The sequence below is a fragment of the Aotus nancymaae genome, unplaced genomic scaffold, assembly GCF_030222135.1.
Source record: "Aotus nancymaae isolate 86718 unplaced genomic scaffold, 86718_ANA_hifiasm-v0.15.2.pri h1tg000014l, whole genome shotgun sequence".
NCBI classification, from domain to species: domain Eukaryota; kingdom Metazoa; phylum Chordata; class Mammalia; order Primates; family Aotidae; genus Aotus; species Aotus nancymaae.
This window is the reverse complement of record NW_026988425.1, coordinates 17948822-17955762: the sequence shown is the minus strand read 5'-3', so window position 1 is coordinate 17955762 and position 6941 is coordinate 17948822. Positions and strand designations below refer to the sequence as shown.

General features: G+C 35.1%; 1 long non-coding RNA gene across 1 annotated transcript; it reads right to left on the bottom strand.

Annotated features, from left to right (window-relative positions):
- Positions 1-298: 298 nt before the first annotated feature.
- LOC105733059 (uncharacterized) lies at positions 299-5945 on the bottom strand. Its single transcript, XR_001111168.2, has 3 exons — positions 5780-5945; positions 1254-1546; positions 299-832 (listed from the first exon to the last, which is right to left on the bottom strand). It is a non-coding gene; the product is annotated as an uncharacterized LOC105733059 (long non-coding RNA).
- Between the last annotated feature and the right edge of the window lie 996 nt (positions 5946-6941).

The following is a 6941-nucleotide window of genomic DNA, read 5'->3' as shown; positions in this document are numbered from 1 at the left end:
CAGGTGTATTTCAGTGTGGCTCATAACACTTTAGGGGGCAGAACAGTTATCTGTATTTGTCACTTAAATTTTCTACCAACAAAAAGGTATATAATTTCAAGAAATGGTTGAAATCAATAACTTAATTTTACTAGTTATCTTGGAAGTAGAAATTGTCCTAATCTCAGTTATAAAAATCCATCATTCATCTTTTAATAAATCAAAGATTTTAATGAGTATTAATAGCAAGAATTTATCGTTAAATTTTACAGTTCTTGCTTTAGATGATAAATAGCCACTGAAATTCCAGTTCTTTAAGCCATCTGAAAGCATTTAGGCATTTGTAACAAATGTTATACTGTCAAAGGGGTAAGGGAGGAATACTACCAAGATAGGCTCTATTTATTGTAATATTAAACTTAAAAAAAATCTGAAAAACTAGCAGTAAAGTATATACTTATTTTTATATTAAGTAAGAGCTTTTATGATCCAGTCCCAGTTTCATTTTCTGGTCTCCTGTCCAAACACATTGCGTAATATATCCTAAACTTCATCAACAGAAGCCCAGTGAAATCTCTTCCTCACATCTCTGCACTTAGTATTTGCTGTTGTCTCGGTCTTGGGACTTCTAGGACCAGATTCCCTGTTCAATTCTAATCCATCCTTCAAGGATAAGATCAGCCATTTTCTTTCTCCAAATGCCTTCCCTCACCTCCCCAGGACAAAATTATGAGCATCTCCTGTGTTCCCTCTGCAAGTGATTCCACTGTTTTGTCTCCATATCTGCTTTCTTCTTCAGATTGAGTCCCCCAGACCTTAAATATGTTCTATTCACTTCTTATCCCCAAAGTACCTGAAACAGTAGGAAATCAAAGATATGTCACAAATGAATGAATAAATGGATGCATGAATGAAATCTGCTTCAGTAATACAAAAATGTGCATAAACCTAAGATATGCCAAGACTTTTCACAAATTAGAAAATCTCACTAATGTGGACAAATGAGTAATGACATATGCTTGTATGAGTAACGACTCTACATTTTTTAATGAGTGGAACCTTTCCCTCAAACAAAGTCATAAATTCAGCATCTCTTTGTAAACCTGATGTCAGTCCGTCTCCATCCTGCTGTTCCTGCACAATCCCACACTCAAAGCGTCTACCAAAAGCCACAGATCTCCAAGAGCCAGAGCTTGAAAGATACCGGGCTCGACTTACTATATATTCAATTTTGCCTTGCTACTGCCCACTAAACAGAAATCACATAAGCAAACCTTTGTTGAAAAGGATATTTAAAATAGAAGACAACATTAGCCAGGAAGTTCAGGTCTTGGTATTTCTCTATTAATCTGCTTTGAAGTCTTGCAGTTGTTTCCAAAGGTGACCCTTGCTGAGTGAGGCTGTTTCCTTAGCAACAGGATGACTGCTTCCAGCATGTAGAGAACATGTATCTCTGTTTTTGTGGTACTCAAGCACCACCCTGAGATGCTATGTTGCTTCAAGAAAGCAAGAATCTTTCCTTTTAAAGTACCAGATTGGCTCTCCAGCTCGTGGACTGCGTATTACTCTGGAAAACAAGAAGTAATGATAATTGTCTAGAAATAACTTCTTCATTCCATAAAAAGGACACAACCTCAACACTGATGTACTTTTATTCTCCCTGCCTAATTACTCCACAGGTCTGCACACACACACACACACACACACACACACACACACCATTCTTTCTTCTTATCGGCGTTTTTTTCAATATGTCTTAAATTTTTGTGCTGCTATCAATTCTCTCTTTTATATTTTACTCCATTTCTAGTTCCAGTACTGATGGCTTCTTTGTATATCTCAGTTTCCAATATCAACCAAATTACAAGTTAGAATTAAGCATCAATATATCATGACCAGAAAAAAAAAAATAAGGCTTGGTTGGAGCAACGGTCACTTGGTCAGTACACATAACCCTTTGCTATTGCAAAAGGAGATGGGAACATATAATAGACTGAAATTCATGTTGTTTATTCTTTCTGGCAATTTCATACAATGGTGCAGTCATATCATAAAAGGGTTGGAAACCCTAGTGCATCAGCCATACCTCTGTATTAATGGAATTATTTTTGTCTGAATTGTGTGCCCATAAAAAGGAAGAAAATTACTGAAGTTGTATAGGATTTTCTTGGGAAAAATTCTTCTGAAAAAGTATTCCCAGGTATTCTATTTATACTAAGTTCAGTGGTAAAAAATAAGTTAGACTTTTAGAATGCTAAGTAAATTAAATTTTACAATGGCATATCAAAATGCTCTAACTCATAGCTGAGTTTTTTCGGTGCAGTATGCACAGAATCCTGAACATAAACAGGTAATGTGCAAAAGCTTATTTTACATCCAAAGTATCAATGGAATACAAATGTTAAAATACCATTCGGCAGGTAATGTTATAAATCCATAGATTTAAAATACATTCTATCCTAACAAACTTGGAAATTTACATCTGCAATAGATCTGGGAAATAATGCAATCGCTTGTTTTATATATGAGAAAACAAATGCCAAGAATCAGTCAGAAACATACCAGTCCAGATTAGTTGCAGACCTTCAACTAATATCAGAAGAGCTTTTGATTTGTATTGGCTTAACATAAAAAACGTTCACCATAAGTTTATTCAAGATAAAAATTGCATTTTGCCTTCACTGTCACATTTTAATTTATACCTTAATGCTCAACTTTCAGTAATTGCTAACAATTGTTCATGCATGTTATGTGTATGGCATCATCCATTAGGAAAGCTTCCAGCTGAAAATAACAGGAAACACTATTTAGAGTGGGTGCCTTAATAAATATTGGATAATTTTTATGGCATAACAAGTAGTCTTGAGGGAAGCAGCTAGCATTCATGGTCTGACAGTTTCTGAAATTCTCTTGGGATTTCTCATGTTTGCTTCCTGGTTACAAAATGACTGCAGTAGCTTTCAGCATTCCAGTCTGACCTCAAGAAAGAAGGGAGAAGCAGCCATGCCAGGGATTATATCAGGTAATGCCTTATAACATGCCCTTACATAAGGAGATACAAAATCCTTTCTAGAGCTCTTAGCAAGTTCATGCCATGTCTTAGTTTCTAGAACTAAAGCTTATGGCTGCCAAAGAGACTGAGGACATAAGAACTTAGGATTTTACTGCTGGGTGCGTTGGCTCACGCTGAGATGGGTGGATCACGAGATCAGGAGGTCAAGACCAGCCTGGCCAATGTGGTGAAACCCAGTCTCTATTTAAAAAAAAAAAAAAAAAAAAAAAAACTTAGGATTTTACAACTGTTATGGCAGAAACAATAATGGAGAAATGGATTTAAAATACTTTAGTGTGAGCCAAAAATATTAGATGCTTATTTGAAAATAGACAGAGTAAACAGAAACAGATCAAGAAAGAAACCAAATAAGAGATCAAGAAAAAAAATAGAAAACATGTATTCCACTGCAATCCTAAAACAAGAAAAATGAATTATTCAAAATGAAAAGAGAGGCAATATGAAGCCACACATAAATGTTTTTCAAGTTCCTTTTGTGGTGGACATTGTCACTAGTAACCAAAGCAGACTCAAAGAGAGTGGACAGCAGTTTCAGCAGACATTAAGAACCTGTGAGTTTTGCCAATTGTCAGTCAAGGGAAAGCTCCAGGTAAACTATTACTAAGAAATTTCAACCACTTCTGAATGCCCAAAACTTAAAATCACTACCTTGTATATATATTGTAAATGTTTTTTGTATACTAGTCTTAACACATAATTTGGAAGGATTATATTATTTCAAGTTTTTTGCTGTTTGACTTTAAAATCACTTGCAAGTATTAGGAAATTACTTACAAGTATAGTAGAAGCTCTTCCTTTTCCATTGGGTCAGTGTCATACAATACAGAAAGCAAGTAGGCCATATTAACTGCTTAGTATCAAGTTAGAAGCTTCAATTTCTAGGGCACTTTTGCCTCGTTGTCCTACTAAATAAAGAAGTGTGAAAATGCATGCTACCTCCTCCTCCCCAGTCCCTGCTAGGATGTAAGCTCCGTGAGGTTGGAGGTTCTGTTTGTCTTGATTTCTACTATATCTGTAGTGTTTACAACAGTGCTTGATACAACATAGTTATTCAATAAATAGTTGTAGCATGAGTAGGTAAAACTTAATCCAGTTAAGACCAATTGCCAGCTAGGCAAATATTATTTTACTTGGAGGTGGAATTCAATCAATTCTGCAGAACCCCACTGCAACATAAGTTGTACAGCAATGGAGGTAAACATCAGATCCTTCCTCAAAAAACAGCTTATTGAGCCGAAGGATGAAACTAGAAGGATCTTGAGAGTGAGAGCCACATACGTATCTTCTGCCTTCCTTGCCAAGCCCAAAGCCTGACACATAATAAATGTTTATAAATCAATTGCTGACCAGTTCTTATATTGAGTGATTACTGATGTGTTGGCAATCAACATTTTAGTTCAAATCACTAAAATAAAACCAAGTTGACATGTTTCCAATAAACATCCAACCTCTAAACTTTACTCCTAAGAACAATATTCAAGTTCTAAAGTATTCAACTTTCCAGCCAGAAAATTAATGAAAATCACAGAAGTAATTCACAATAGCAAAGTCGGAGTAAAGTATACACTTATACATGCACACATACATGCATACAACATGGAGCACATTTTATGCAGATCATTCTGGGTTAGTAAAATAAATAACCGTTTCCCTTAAACAATACAAATTCAAACTGTGAATGTCCACTTATACATGGATTTTTTTCCACCTCTGTACCCTGAGACAAGACCAGCCCCTCCTCTTCCTCCTCCTTCTCACCCTACTCAACATGAAGACAATGAGGATGAAGACCTTTATACTTACCTACTTCCACTTAGTCGATAAAAAATGTTTTTTCTTCCTTATGATTTTCTTAACATTTTCTTTTCTCTAGCTTGCTTTATTATAAGATATGGTACATAACACATACAAAATATGTGTTAATTGACTGTTTGTGTTATTGGTAGGGCTTCCACTCAACAGTAGGCAATTAGTAGTTAAGTTTTGGGGAAGTAAAAAGTTATATGCAGATTTTCACCTACATAGAGGTTGGAGTCCCTAACCCATGTGTTGTTCAACAGTCAATTCTGTTATCAAAGAGATGAAAAAGATACTATTAAGAACCCCACTGGGTTTTCCTCTAAGAAGCAGAACCAAATAAAGCTATGGAGAAAGAATTTTTTAAAATCATGTTTTTTATTAATTTTTATCTATGAAATCCGAGTACAATTTGTAACAAGTTAAAATGGAGATAATATGATTTTTTATGGCTGGAAGATTTGAAGCATTATTTATTCAAAGTGACTAATTTTTTACTTACTACTCAATCCAGCCTTAAAGTAGAACTCATCGTTCACGTCATGGTACAATTTTACAGCAGAGCAACAGATAAAGTAAATATATGAATTTTCAACAAGTCAGATGCTGTATTTGTTGAAATATTTTTAAAACAGGCTCTCTCACTTGTGGCATTTTTACTATGTTACACACAAGCTTAGCTAAGTGAGCATGAGCCATGTTAATATCTTGTGAGTATAAATGTGCAGACTGCTCTCATTAATTTCAGTGAAACCAGAAGTACAGAATCCTTCTCACATAAGTACGAGCACAAAGACACTTTTGGTTAGGCATTCTATTCCATGAAATGAAAAGGAACAAGAGCATCAAAAAAAGATCCCAAGCAAAACATACAAACAAATACAGGAATAAGTTGGAAACCAGACGGCTGACACGTTAATTAAACATTACCTTTTTCTCATAGTGAGGAAGATGCATCCTGGTCATTTCTGTCTTTTCTCACAGTGCTAATTTCAAAACCCCAGCTGAGAAAGCAGCTGGGTAGAGCAAGGAACTGGTGAGCTCAGCAGGAGTCCTGTGTCCTAAAGCTACTCGCAGAAATTCCAGCTTTCTTTCAGTTGCAGTGTTGTCATTCACAATGCCAGAAATGTGGAGTGTTGTCCTCTTTTCTGCAGCAGCAGTAAAGATCATAGTCATGGTTTCTTTAAAGATTTCAAAAGCCTAAGTCACCCTGTTTTTATTGTTATTTATTTTCAAAGTAGCCTCCAAAGAGCTGGCATTGGCTACTTTTCAATATATTTGAAATTCTAGTGAGGTTTCATTAATCATAATGTTAATGGAATAGATGATGGCAAAACAGACATGAAAGTGGAAGCATATGGCAGAGGGAGTGTTGACTGCATTTCTGCACTCCCCATGACCAAAAAAAGAGAAAAAAAGTAAAGAAAAAGAAAAAGGGAAAATGCTTCACTGTTACACTGCAATTTTACCCTAGATTGCAACATTGAAACTCTGATCTTTAATTTTTTTGAAAAACTATGTTTTAAGCTTCTGCTAAAAGGAACAATTCAAAATTAGCTGCAACCTAAAATAAAGCTACATTTCTTAAAAGCTACATTTCTTCAAATTTCAATTGGAAATGAAATCAATTTATATCTGTTTCCATATAGTGGCATTAAAATGTTTTATGAAGTACTCTGGAAAATAATTACAGGGAGAGCACCGAGCAGCATAGTGGCTGTGGGACATGATTGATGCTGCAAGACTGTCATACGTGAAGAAAGCATGTCGTATTCAGAGCCGAGAGTCCTAGTGAGGTTGAGTCTGCAACAAAGAAAAGCATTTGTTTACATTTCTGAAAGTATCGTAGCTTTTACAGTTATATATGTTTAATATAGGAAATCGTATTTATACTTATAAAATATACATGTGTGTTGGTATAGATACTTCACGGCATTTGGCTTCAATATTTACTAGTCTCAATACTCAGAGTAATTATTAAAATATTTAAACTCAAACACCAACCATTTAAAATATGTATTTTATTATCGAGTACATTTCCTTCTTTCCTCAAAGCTCTAATCAGATATAAAAGTTAGTACACAATACCTGA